Source organism: Carcharodon carcharias, chromosome 14 (genome assembly GCF_017639515.1).
Source record: "Carcharodon carcharias isolate sCarCar2 chromosome 14, sCarCar2.pri, whole genome shotgun sequence".
NCBI lineage: Eukaryota > Metazoa > Chordata > Chondrichthyes > Lamniformes > Lamnidae > Carcharodon > Carcharodon carcharias.
Genome location: NC_054480.1, coordinates 3,002,238 through 3,016,197, shown reverse-complemented (window position 1 = coordinate 3,016,197; position 13,960 = coordinate 3,002,238). Strand labels below are relative to the sequence as shown.

General features: G+C 44.8%; 1 protein-coding gene across 1 annotated transcript in view; it reads right to left on the bottom strand.

The window, feature by feature from the left end:
* The window catches only part of LOC121287227, a 42,241-nt gene extending 28,761 nt beyond the window's left edge, over window positions 1–13,480 (bottom strand). The window contains exon 1 of the mRNA XM_041204914.1: window positions 13,460–13,480. The gene's annotated coding sequence lies outside the window, so the exon portion shown is untranslated. The remainder of the gene's footprint in view (window positions 1–13,459) is intronic.
* Window positions 13,481–13,960: the final 480 nt, after the last annotated feature.

Sequence of the window (13,960 nt, the reverse complement as noted above, 5' to 3'; positions counted from 1 at the left end):
GAAGTGAACTGGGAAACTAGGCTGGAGGATAGATCAGAAGAGAAGCAGTGCCAGACATTCAAGGGGATATTTCTGTTTATTCAGAATAAATACCTTCCTACTATAAAGACAAATTCTAAGGGGAGGACCCACCATCCATGGTCAACTAGAGATGTTACGGTAAGCATCAAACTTTAGAAAAAAGTATATAACTGCACAAAGATGAGTGGCAGGTCAGATGATTGGACAAGATATAAAGAACGGCAGAGAATGAGTAAAAGGTTAATCAGAAGAAAGAAATTAGAGTATGAGAGGAAGCTAACCAGAAATGTAAAAATAAATAGCAAGAGTTTCTACAGGTATTTAAAAAGGAAAAGAGTAAGTCAAGTAAGTGTTGGTCCTTTAGAAAGTGACAGTGGAGACTTAATAGTAGATAATAAGGAAATAGCAGAAGAATTGAACAAATTTTCACTATAGAGGATACAAAAAATATTCCAACAATTGCTGCAAATCAGGAGGTGAACGGGAGAGGGGAACTTGGTGAGACTGAAATCACTAGGGAAATGGTACTAAGCAAATTGATGGAGCTGTGGGCTGGCAAGTCCCTGGATCCTGATAGATTACATCCTAGGGTCTTAAAAGAGGTGGCTAATGAGGTAGTCGATGCGTTGGTGTTAATTTTTCAAAATTCGCTAGATTCTGGAAAGGTTCCATCAGATTGGAAAGTAGCAAATATAACACCTCTATTCAAGAAGGAGGGAGACAGAAAACAGGAAACTATAGGTCAGTTAGCTTGACGTCTATCATGGGGAAGTTATTAGAATCAATCATTAAGGAGGTTATAGCTGGGCACTTAGAAGAGCTCAAGGCAACAGGGAAGAGTCAGCATGGTTTTGTGAAAGGAAAATTATGTTTAACCAATTTATTGGAGTTTTTTGAAGGAGTAACATGCGCAGTGGATAAAGGGGAGCCTGTAGACGTGCTGTATGTAGATTTCCAGGAGGCATTTGATAAGGCGCCACATCAAAGACTATTATGGAAAATAAAAGCTCATGGTGCAGGGGGTAACATATTAACCTGGATAGAAGATTGGCTGGCTGGCAGAAAGCAGAGGGTATGCATAAATGGGTCTTTTTCGGATTATCAGGATGTGACGAATGGAGTCCCACAGAGGTCTGTACTGAGGCCTCAACTTTTTATGATTTACATCACTGACTTAGATGAGGGAAGTGAAGACATGAAGCTAAATTTGCAGATGACACAAAGATAGGTAGGAAAATATGTAAGAGAACATGAGGTTGCAGATGGATATAGAGAGGCTGAGTGAGTGGGCAAAGAACTGGCAAATGGAATTTAATGTGGGAAAATGTGAAGTTGTTCACTTTGGCAGGAAGAACAAAAAAGCAGATTATTACTTAAATGGAGAAAAGCTGCATAATTCTGAGGTGCAGAGGGATCTGGGTGTTCTAGTACATTGGTCACAAAAAGTTAGTATGCGGGTGCAGCAAGTAATTAAGAAGGTTAATGGAATGTTATCCTTTATTATGAGAGGGATTGAACATAAAAGTAAGGATGTTATGCTTCAGTTGTACAGGGCATTGCTGAGACTGCACCTCGAATACTGTGTGCGGTTTTGGTCTCCTTATTTAAGGAAGGATGTAAATGCTTTGGAGACGGTTCAGAGGAGGTTTACTAGATTGATACCTGGAATGAGTGGGTTGTCTTATGAGGAAAGGTTGGACAAACTGGGCTTGTTTCCACTGGAGTTTAGAAGAGTGAGGGGTGATGTGATTGAAGTATATAAGATCCTGAACGACCTTGACAAGGTGGATGTGGAAAGGATTTTTCCTCTTGTGGGTGAGTCCAGAACTAGGGGACACTGTTTTAAAATTAGGGGTCCCCCTTTTAGGACAGAGATGAGGAGAAATTTTTTCTCTCAGAGGGTTGTGCAACTTTGGAATTCTCTGCCTCAGAAGGTGGTGGAGGCGGGGTCATTGAATATTTTTAAGGCAGAGGGAGATAGATTCTTGTTATGCAAGAGAATCAAAGGTTACCGAGGGTAGATGGGAATGTGGAAATCGAAACACAAACAGATCAGCCATGATCTTATTGAATGGCGGAGCAGGCTCAAGGGGCCGAATGGTCTACTCCTGGTCTTATTTCTTATGTTCTTGTGTACTTAACCACGCCCCTCCCCCCAGTGATCATATCACTGCGCCCTCCCCCCCCCCTCCCTCAATGATCATGTCACCCCTTCCCCGGTGATTGTATCACTCCTCCAATGATCATAACACTCAACCTTCTCTTTGCCAGTGTTTAGTTTTTTTATTATAAAATGAGGTCCATTAAGAACTGTAAATGGTCAATTTGTAAAAGCTAACACAAAAAGTGGCCAAACAACCTCCTCCTGTTCTATAATGACTCAATAAATCAAGTGCCTGACTCTGTTGGAGTGAGTCATTTCACAGCAACCTTTTTCATTTGTTCATAGGCTTTACTGGCTAGTCCAACATTTATTGCCCATCCCTAATTGCCCCTGAACTGAGTGGCTTGCTAGGTCATTTCAAGGGAGCCCACCACATTGCTGTGGGTCTGGAGTCACATGTAGGCCAGACCAGGTAAGGACAGCAGATTTCCTTCCCTAAAGGGACATTAGTGACCCAGATGGGTTTTTACAACAATCAATGATAGTTTCATGGTCACCATTACTGAGACTAGCTTTCAGTTCCACCAGCTGCCGTGGAGGGATTTGAACCCATGTGCCGACAGCATTAGCCTGGACCTCTGGATTATGAGCCAAGTGACATTGCTACTATGCCACCATCTCCTGTCATTTGTGTGGTGTGAATGTTACTTGCCACGTATCAGCCCAAGCTTGAATATTCTCCAGATCTTGCTGTATTTGGACATGGGCTGCTTCAGTATCTGAGGAGTTGTGAATGGTGTTGAACATTGTGCAATCGTCAGTGAACATCCCCACTTCTGACCTTATGATGGAAGGAAGGTCATTGATGAAGCAGCTGAAGATGGTTGGGCCGAGGACACTACCCTGAGGAACTCCTGCAGTGATGTCCTGGAGCTGAGATGACTGACCTCCAACAACCACAACCATCTTCCTTTGTGCTAGGTATGACTCCAACCAGCGGAGAGCTTTCCCCCCGATTCCCATAGACTCCAGTTTTACTAGGGCTCCTTGATGCCACACTCGATCAAATGCTGCCTTGATGTCAAGGACAGTCACTCTCACCTCACCTCGAGAGTTCAGCTCTTTTGTCCATGTTTGAACCAAGGCTGTAATGAGGTCAGGAGCTGAGTGGCCTGGCGGAACCCAAACTGGGCATCAGTGAGCAGGTTATTACCAAGTAATTGCTGCTTGATAGCACTGTTGATGACCCCTTCCATTACTTTACTGATGATCGAGAGTAGACTGATGGGGTGGCCGGGTTGGATTTGTTCTGTTTTTTGTGTATAGGACATACCTGGGCAATTTTCCACATAGCCGGGTAGATGCCAGTGTTGTAGCTGTACTGGAACAGCTTGGCTAGGTGCACAGCAAGTTCTGGAGCTCAGGTCTTCAGTACCGTTGCCGGAATATTGTCAGGGCCCATAGCCTTTGCAGTATCCAGTACGTTCAGCCATTCCCTGATGTCACATGGAGTGATTTCAAGAACTTCACAGAATCACAGTGCAGAAGAGGCCCTTCGGCCCATGGAGTCTGTACTGACACGTGAGAAACACCTGACCTACCTACCCAATCCCATTTACCAGCACTTGGCCCATAGCCTTGAATGTTATGATGTGCCAAGTGCTCATCCAGGTACTTTTTAAAGGATGTGAGACAACCCGCCTCCACCACCCTCCCAGGCAGCGCATTCCAGACCCTCACCACCCTCTGGGTAAAAAAGTTTTTCCTCACATCCCCCCTAAACCTCCTGCCCCTCACCTTGAACTTATGCCCCCTTGTGACTGACCCTTCAACTAAGGGGAACAGCTACTCCCTATCCACCCTGTCCATGCCCCTCATAATCTTGTACACCTCGATCAGGTCACCCCTCAGTCTTCTCTGCTCCAACAAAAACAACCCAAGTCTATCCAACCTCTCTTCATAACTTAAACGTTTCATCCCAGGCAACATCCTGGTGAATCTCCTCTGCACCCCCTCCAGTGCAATCACATCCTTCCTATAATGTGGTGACCAGAACTGCACACAGTACTCCAGCTGTGGCTTCACCAAGGTTCTATACAACTCCAACATGATCTCCCTACTTTTGTAATCTATACCTCAAATGATAAAGGCAAGTGTCCTATATGCCTTTTTCACACCCCACTAACATGCCCCTCAGCCTTCAGAGATCTATGGACACACATGCCAAGGTTCCTTTGTTCCTCAGAACTTCCTAGTGTCATGCTGTTCATTGAATACTTCCTTGTCAAATTACTCCATCCAAAGTGTATCACCTCTCACTTTTCAGGGTTAAATTCCATCTGCCCATTTGACCATCCCGTTTATATCTTCCTGTAGCCCAAGACACTCAACCTCACTGTTAACCACCCGGCCAATCTTTGTGTCATCCGCAAACTTACTAATCCTACCCCCCACATAGTCATCTATATCAGTTATATAAATGACAAATAATAGGGGACCCAGCACAGATCCCTGTGGTACGCCACTGGACACTGGCTTCCAGCCACAAAAGCATCCTTCTGTCATCACCCTCTGTCTCCTACAACTAAGCCAATTTTGAATCCACCTTATCAAATTACCCTGTATTCCATGTGCAATTGCCTTCTATATAACTCTCCTATATGGGACCTTGTCAAAGGCTTTGCTGAAATCCATATAAACTACATCAACTACCCTACCCTCATCTACACACCTGGTTACCTCCCCAAAAAATTCAATCAAATTTGTTAGGCATGACCTCCCTCTGGCAAAGCCATGCTGACTATCCCTGATCAAACCTTGCCTCTCCAAGTGGAGATAGATACTCTCCTTCAGAACTTTCTCCAATAGTTTCCCTACCACTGACATGAGACTTACTGGCCTGTAGTTCCCTGGCTTATCTCTACAACCCTTCTTAAATAGCAGAACCATGTTAGCTGTTCTTCAGTTCTCTGGCACCTCCCCTGTGGCCAGAGGGGAATTAAAAATTTGGGTCAGAGCCCCTGCGATCTCCTCCCTTGCCTCCCTCAGCAGTCTGGGACACAAATCCGGACCTGGAGATTTGTCCACTTTTAAGCCTGCCAACACCTCCAATACCTTGTCACTCCCTATATCAATTCGCTCAAGAACCTCGCAGTCTCTCTCCCTGAGCTTGATACCTTCATCCTCGTTCTCTTGGGTGAAGACGGATGTGAAATATTCGTTCAACACTCTATCGATGTCCTCTGGCTCCACCCATAGATTGCCCCCTTGGTCTCTAATGGGCCCTACTCTTTCCCTGGTTATCCTCCTCCCATTGATATACTTATAGACTATCTTGGGATTTTCCCTACTTTTACCAGCCAGAGCTTTCTCATATCTCCTCTTTGCTTTCCTAATTGCTTTCTTAAGCTCCACCCTGCACTGTCTGTACTCCACTAATGCCTCTGCTGATTTGCTTCCCTTGTACCTGCTAAAAGCCTCTCTTTTCCTTCTCATTGTAACCTGAATATCTCTGGTCATCCATGGTTCTCTGGACTTGTTACTCCTTCCTATCACCCTAGAGGGAACATGTTGAGCCTGTACCCTCCCCATTTCCTTTTTGAACATCCCCCGCTGTTCCTCTGTAGAATTCCCACAAGTAGCTGTTCCCAGTCTACCTTGGCCAGATCCTGCCTTATTTTACTAAAATCCATTTTCTCCCAATCCAAAATATTTTCTTGCAACTTGTCGATTTCTTTGTCCATAACAAACTTAAACTGTACCATGTTGTGGTCGCTACCACTAAAATGCTCCCCCACCACCACCTCAGACACCTGTCGGGCTTCATTCCCCAGAATTAGGTCCAGCAATGCACCGTCCCTTGTTGGACCCTCTACATATTGACCTAAAAAGTTCTCCTGTACACATTTCAAGAAATCCACTCCATCCAAGCCCTTAACACTATGTCTATCCCAATTAATGTTGGGAAAGTTGAAGTCATCTAATATAATTACCCTATTGTTATTGTTTTTACATACCTCCACAAATTATGCACATATTTGCTCCTCAATTTCCTGCTGACTATCCGGGGGTCTATAATAAACACCTAACAATGTGGCTGCCCCTTTTTTATTCCTAAGCTCTACCCACAAAGCTTCATTCGATGTCCCCTCCAAGATATCATCTCTCCTTACTGCAGTAACTGACTCCTTAACTAATAATGCAATGCCTCCTCCTCTTTTACCCCCTCCCCTGTCTCACCTGAAGATTCTATATCCTGGAATGTTGAGCTGCCAATCCTGCCCGTCCCTCAACCACATCTCAGTGATGACTACTATATCACAATTCCACATGTCAATCCTCACCCTTAACTCATCTGTTTTACCTGTAATACTCCTGGCATTAAAGTAGAGGCCATCCAGCCTTGCCTTACTCCCTTGAAGCTTATTGCAGCTATGCTCCTTCTGACTCGATTGTTTTACTGTATTATGATGTGTCCCTATTCTGCTAACATTCTGAGTCCCCTCCTCCTGCCGAATTAGTTTAAACTCCTCCCAACAGCACTAGCAAACCTGCCCACAAGGATGTTAGTCCCGCTCTGGTTCAGATGTAGACCGTCCCACTTGTACAGGTCCCACCTTCCCCAGAAACGGTCCCAGTGATCCAGGAATCTAAAACCCTCCCTCCTGCACCAACTCTTAAGCCACATATTCATCTGCGCTATTCTCCTATTTCCGAGCTCGCTAGCACATGGCACTGGGAGTAATCCAGAGATTACAACCTGAGAGGTCTTGCTTTTTAGTCTACTGCCTAACTCCCTGAATTCTTGATGCAAGATCACATCCATCTTTCTACCTATGTCATTGGTGCCAACATGTACCATGACCTCTGCCTTATCACCCTCCCCCTTCAGGATGCCCTGCAGCCGTTCAGTGACATCCCGGACCCTGGCACCAGGGACGCAACATTGGGATGGTTCCTGGAGTCACGTTGACGGCCACAATAGCACCTATCTGTTCCCCTGACTAGAGAATCCCCTATTACTATTGCTCTTCCTCCCTTCCTCCCCTCCTGTACAGACTTAATGAATACTTTGCAGCTATCTTCACTGGGGACATGGATGCTGCCCAAGAAGCTGCAAAGGAGGGGCCAGTATTGATAGTAAATAATGGAAATAGATAAAGAGGTGATCGTTCACAAGATGGCAACCCTGAAAGCAGGGAAGTCATCGGGGCCAGGTGGGATGCATCTTCAACTACTAAGGGAAATAAGAGAGGAAATTTCAGAGGCTCTGGCCATAATCTTACAATCCTCCTTCGATGCCAGGGTGGTGCCAGACTGGACAATCGACAATGTTGCACTCTGTTCAAAAATGAAGAGGGATAAACCTGGTAACTACAGACCAGTCAGTCTAACATCGGTGGTGGGGAAATCATTGGAGAAGATAATCCGGGATAATATTAACTGACTTTTGGAATTGTATGGGTTAATAAATGAATTTGTTAAAGGCAAACCATGTTAGACTAACTTATTGAGTACTTTGATGAAGCAACAGAGAGGGTTGATAAGAGTAATGTGGTTGATCTTGTGTTTATGGACACTCAAAAGACATTTGATAAAGTGCCACATGATAGACTTTATTGAAAATTTAAGCCATTTGTATTAAAGAGATAGTGACAGCATGGATATGAAACTGGCTAAACGATAAAGAGCAGAGAGTATTGGTGAACAGTAGTGGTGAGAGTAATGGTGAGAGTAGTGGTGAGAGTAATGGTGAGATTAATGATGAGAGTAATGATGAGAGTAATGATGAACGGTAGTGGTGAGAGTATTAGTGAGACTGGTAATGAACGGTAGTGGTAAGAGTAATGGTGAATGGTAGTGGTGAGAGTAATGATAAGAATAGTGCTGAGACTAATGGTGAGAGTAGTGGTGAACAGTAGTGGTAAGAGTAATGGTGAATGGTAGTGGTGAGAGTAATGATAAGAGTAATGATAAGAATAGTGGTGAGAGTAATGGTGAGTGTAATGGTGAGAGTAATGATTAGGGTGGTGGTTAGAGTAATGGCAAGAGTAGTGGTGAGAGTAATGGTGAACAATAGTGGTGAGAGTAATGGTGCATGGTAGTGGTGAGAGTAATGGTGAACGGTAGTGGTGAGAGTAATGGTGAACAGTAGTGGTGAGTGTAATGGTGAACAGTAGTGGTGAGAGTAATGGTGAACAGTAGTGGTGAGAGTAATGATGAACAGTAGTGGTGAGAGTAATGGTGAACGCTAGTGGTGAGAGTAATGGTGAACGCTAAAGGTGAGAGTAATGTTGAACAGTAGTGGTGAGAGAAGTGGTGAACGGTAGCGGTGAGAGTAATGGTGAACGGTAGCGGTGAGAGTAATGGTGAACGGTAGTGGTGAGAGTAATGGCAAACGGTAGCGGTGAGAGTAATGGTGAACGGTAGTGATGAGAGTAATGGTGAATGGTAGTGGTGAGAGTAATGGTGAATGGTAGTGGTGAGAGTAATGGTGAACAGTATGGTGAGAGTAATGGTGAACGGTAGTGGTGTGAGTAATGGTGAATGGTAGTGGTGAGAGTAATGGTGAACAGTAGTGGTGAGAGTAATGGTGAACAGTAGTGGTCAGAGTAATGGTGAACGGTAGTGGTGCAAGTAATGGTGAATGGTAGTGGTGAGAGTAATGGTGAACAGTAGTGGTGAGAGTAATGGTGAATGGTAGTGGTGAGAGTAATCGTGAATGGTAGTGGTGAGACTAATCGTGAATGGTAGTGGTGAGAGTAATGGTGAACAGTAGTGGTGAGAGTATTGGTGAACAGTAGTGGTGAGGGTAATGGTGAACGGTAGTGGTGAGAGTAATGGTGAACAGTAGTGGTGAGAGTAATGGTGAATGGTAGCGGTGAGAGTAATGGTGAACAGTAGTGGTGAGAGTAATGGTGAATGGTAGTGGTGAGAGTAATGGTGAACAGTGGTGGTGAGAGTAGTGTTGACAGTAATGGTGAACTTTAGTTTTTCAGACTATGAGAAAGTGTGGAGTGGTGTTCCCCTCGGGTCCGTGTTAGGAGACTGCTCTTTTTGATATATCATATATCAGTGACCTGGAGTTAGGTTATGGGGCATAATTTCAAAGTTTGCAGACAATATAAACAATGTGATGGAAAATAACAGACTTCAGGAGATAGACGGGTTGGTGAGATGGGCAGACACTTGGCGGATGGAATTTAACACTGAAATGTGAAATGATACATTTTTGTGAAAAGTAGGGGGAGAGGTAGTGGTACAATTTTAAAATGGGTGAAGGAACCAAGAGATCTGGAAAATTTGTGCTCAAATCTTTGAGGGTGGCAGGACAGGTTGAGAAAGTTGTTGGAAAAAGGCACAGAGCACATGGGAGCTTTGGGTTCAGAAATCGAGGAATAGAACACAACAGTAAGGAAGTTATGATGAACTTTTATAAAACGCTGGGTTAAGTCCCAGTTGGAGGATTGTGTCCAATTCTGGGCCCCACACTTTAGGATGTCGAGGGCTTGGAGAGGGTGCGGAGGAGATTTACTCAGAATGTTCCAGGGATGAGGGACCTCAGTTATGTGGAGAGACCAGAGAAGCTGGGATTGTTCTCCTTAGAGCGGAGAAAAGGCTAAGGGGAGATGTTCAAAATTATGAGGGGTTTGGATAGATTAAATAAGGAGGAAGTGTTTCCAGTGGCAGGAGGGTGGGTAACCAGAGGGACAGAGATTGAAGGTACAAGAACCAGAGGTGACATGAGCAGAACTTTTTTACGCAGCGAGTTATGAGCTGGGATGCTCTGCCTGAAAGGGCGGTGGAAGCAAATTCAATAGGAACTTTCAAATGGGAATTGGGTAAATACATGAAGAGGAGGAAATTGCAGGGGAATTGGATTAATTGGAAAGCTTTTTCAAAAAGTCAGAACAACCACCATGGGCCAAATGGCCTCTGTCTGTGCTGTATAATTGTATGATTCTTGATAACCCAGGAGTGTTATTTACTTATTTTCAGCAAAATTTAGGCTCAGATCAAAAATGTAGGTTCATGGCTGTCACAATAAGGCTCCCATTTAACTGTGGTCAACAGCCCCACCTGCTGCCTTTCAGCAGTACTGCAACTGTAAGGCCAGTACTGTTATGACAAAAACAGAATTACCTGGAGAAACTCAGCAGGTCTGGCAGCATCGGCGGAGAAGAAAAGAGTTGACGTTTCAAGTCCTCATGACCCTTCAACAGAACTGAGTGAATCTAAGGAGAGGGGTGAAATATAAGCTGGTTTAAGGTGGGGGTGGGGTGGGGTTGGGTGGGGGGAGAGAAGTGGGGGAGTGGTGTGGTTGTTGGGACAAACAAGCAGTGATAGGAGCAGATCATCAAAAGATGTCACAGACAAAAGAACAAAAGAACACAGAGGTGTTGAAGGTGGTGATATTATCTAAACGAATGTGCTAATTAAGAACAGATGGTAGGGCACTCAAGGTATAGCTCTAGTGGGGGTGGGGTGGAAAGACTAGCAGGGCATAAAAGATTTAAAAATAATGGAAATAGGTGGGAAAAGAAAAATCTATATAATTTATTGGAAAAAACAAAAGGGAGGGGGAAGAAACAGAAAGGGGGTGGGTATGGAGGAGGGAGTTCAAGATCTAAAGTTGTTGAATTCAATATTCAGTCCAGAAGGCTGTAAAGTCCCTAGTCGGAAGATGAGGTGCTGTTCCTCCAGTTTGTGTTGAGCTTCACTGGAACAATGCAGCCGGCCAAGGACAGACATGTGGGCATGAGAGCAGGGTGGAGTGTTAAAATGGCAAGCGACAGGGAGGTTTGGGTCATTCTTGCGGACAGATCGCAGGTGTTCTGCAAAGCGGTCACCCAGTTTATGTTTGGTTGTCTCCTCTGGAGAGACTAAATGTAAACTGGGTGACCGCTTTGCAGAACACCTGCGATCTGTCCACAAGAATGACCCAAACCTCCCTGTTGCTTGCCATTTTAACACTCCACCCTGCTCTCTTGCCCACATGTCTGTCCTTGGCCTGCTGCATTGTTCCAGTGAAGCCCAACGCAAACTGGAGGAACAGCACCTCATCTTCCGACTAGGCACTTTACAGCCTTCCGGACTGAATATTGAATTCAACAACTTTAGATCTTGAACTCCCTCCTCCATCCCCACCCCCTTTCTGTTTCTTCCCCCTTCCTTTTGTTTTTTCCAATAATTTATATAGATTTTTCTTTTCTCACCTATTTCCATTATTTTTAAATCTTTTATGCCCTGCTAGCCTTTCCACCCCACCCCCACTAGAGCTGTACCTTGAGTGCCCTACCGTCCATTCTTAATTAGCACATTCGTTTAGATAATATCACCACCTTCAACGCCTCTGTGTTCTTTTGTTCTTTTGTCTGTGACATCTTTTGATGATCTGCTCCTATCACTGTTTGCTTGTCCCTACAACCACACCACTCCCCCACCAGTTCTCTCCCCCCACAACCTTAAACCAGCTTATATTTCACCCCTCGCCTTCGATTCACTCAGTTCTGTCGAAGGGTCATGAGGACTCGAAATGTCAACTCTTTTCTTCTCCGCCGATGCTGCCAGACCAGCTGTGTTTTTCTAGGTAATTCTGTTTTTGTTTTGGATTTCCAGCATCCGCAGTTTATTGATTTTATCAGTACGGTTATGACCACAGCCGGTGTTAATTGCTGCGCAAACCAAATCCCAGAGGGAAACTTGGCTTAGGGGCCGTACACTTTATTTTGTATTCTGAAAACGAGAAGAAAACATACTGACCTCAGCAATAAGAGGTCCAGTAACTCTTTGGGTTTGTAAAAATTATAAGTAAAATTTTTATTAACAGGAAAAGAAAACTTAAACTAACAAGATTACAGTTACACAATTATGGTTAGTTTTACAAAACACTCCCCCAAAAACACCTTCCAGGCAACACTCCCTTAGAAATGTTTAAATATGAAAAATCTAATAATATCACACAAGGCAAACTGCTGCAGCTTCAAAAGGATGCACAATGTGACCTTTACCCTCTTCCACTTTATGGCACAGGATCCACTTCAGAACAAAACTGTTTGCTGCAGCCCAAGACTTCTCAACAGCTCAAACAGCTCCAGCTATCTCCAGCTTAACAGCTATACAGACATATGTCCAGCGCAATAATTAAAAACCAGCTACCACAGTAACTCTAATATACATTTTTCTCTTTCATCTCAGTCCCATTGTTCTCACACCTCTTTGAAACTCAAACCCTTCCAAATATAAGTTCTTTCATGTTTCCATCTTGTCTTTGCTTTTGGGTCAATAAAAATAGAATTTCCCCACTACTTGTTTACTGATGATCTCCTGCAAAATGTAAATATTTTCCTTATGACGTTTGACACCCCTTTGAAATTCAAACAACCTTTCAACTTATCTAAAAATGCAAATGTTAGATCTGGCCTATTTAGTTGTGCCTCAGCTTAACATCTTTATCCTTTTCCAAACCCTGAGACAACCTGGATCCTATCAATTCTGTCCAACTTAATTCAACCTCACACACACCCTGACACAGCCACACAGCCTTCTTTACAGAATAACACAATATTCCCCCAATATTTTCAGAATTCCAGAACTTAGGACCAAAGCAGCCACCAATTGTGGAGCAATTAAAATCAGAGTTGCTCAAGAGGCTGGAATTGCAGAAGTGCCGATATCTCGGAGCGAGTGGAGCGGAACACAGAGATAGGGAGGGACAAGGCTATGGAGGGATTTGAAAACAAGGACAAGAATATTAAACCTGAGATGTTTCTGGATCTGGAGCTGATGTAAACCCTGCAGTGTGATGGGGGAACAGGGTTTGATGCAACTTAGCACACGGGCAGCAGTGTTTTGGACAGTAGAATGTGGGACCAACCACGAGAGCATTGGAATGGTCAAGTCTAGGGGGAACAAAGGCATGAGAGAGGGTTTGGTGGATGAGCTGAGAGAGTAAAGTAGAGCCAATTTACGGAAATAGGTGATCTTAATGATGGTACAAATATGTGGTTGGAAGCTCAGCAAATGATTAGATAGGACACAAAGTACAAGACCTGTCCCAGGCCAGACATCTACATGGATACATTTTCCACAGCTGGGAGAGGAACAAGAATCTTTCTCACTTACCCCCTCTTTAGTATCTCTGTCATTAATGCAACACAGACAGTCATAAACCGGGCTCTGTGTACTGGCCTCAGTGCTGACTCCCTGACAGTGCCGCATTCCCTCAGTACTGACCCTCTGACAGTGCAGCACTCACTCAGTACTGACCCTCTGACAGTGCAGCACTCCCTCAGTACTGACCATCCAACAGTGCCGCATTCCCTCAGTACTGACCCTCTGACAGTGCAGCACTCACTCAGTACTGACCCTCCGACAGTGCAGCACTCCCTCAGTACTGACCCTCCGACAGTGCAGCGCTCCCTCAGTACTGACCCTCCGACAGTGCAGCACTCACTCAGTACTGACCCTCCGACAGTGCAGCACTCCCTCAGTACTGACCCTCTGACAGTGCAGCACTCCCTCAGCACTGACCCTCTGACAGTGCAGCACTCCTTCAGTACTGACCCTCTGACAGTGCAGCACTCCTTCAGTACTGACCCTCTGACAGTGCAGCACTCCCTCAGTACTGACCCTCCGACAGTGCAGCACTCCCTCAGTACTGACCCTCCGACAGTGCAGCACTCCCTCAGTACTGACCCTCCGACAGTGCAGCACTGCCTCAGCACTGACCCTCTGACAGTGCAGCACTCCCTCAGTACTGACTGTCTGACAGTGCAGCGCTCCCTCAGTACTGACCCTCTGACAGTGCAGCACTCCCTCAGTACTGACCCTCTG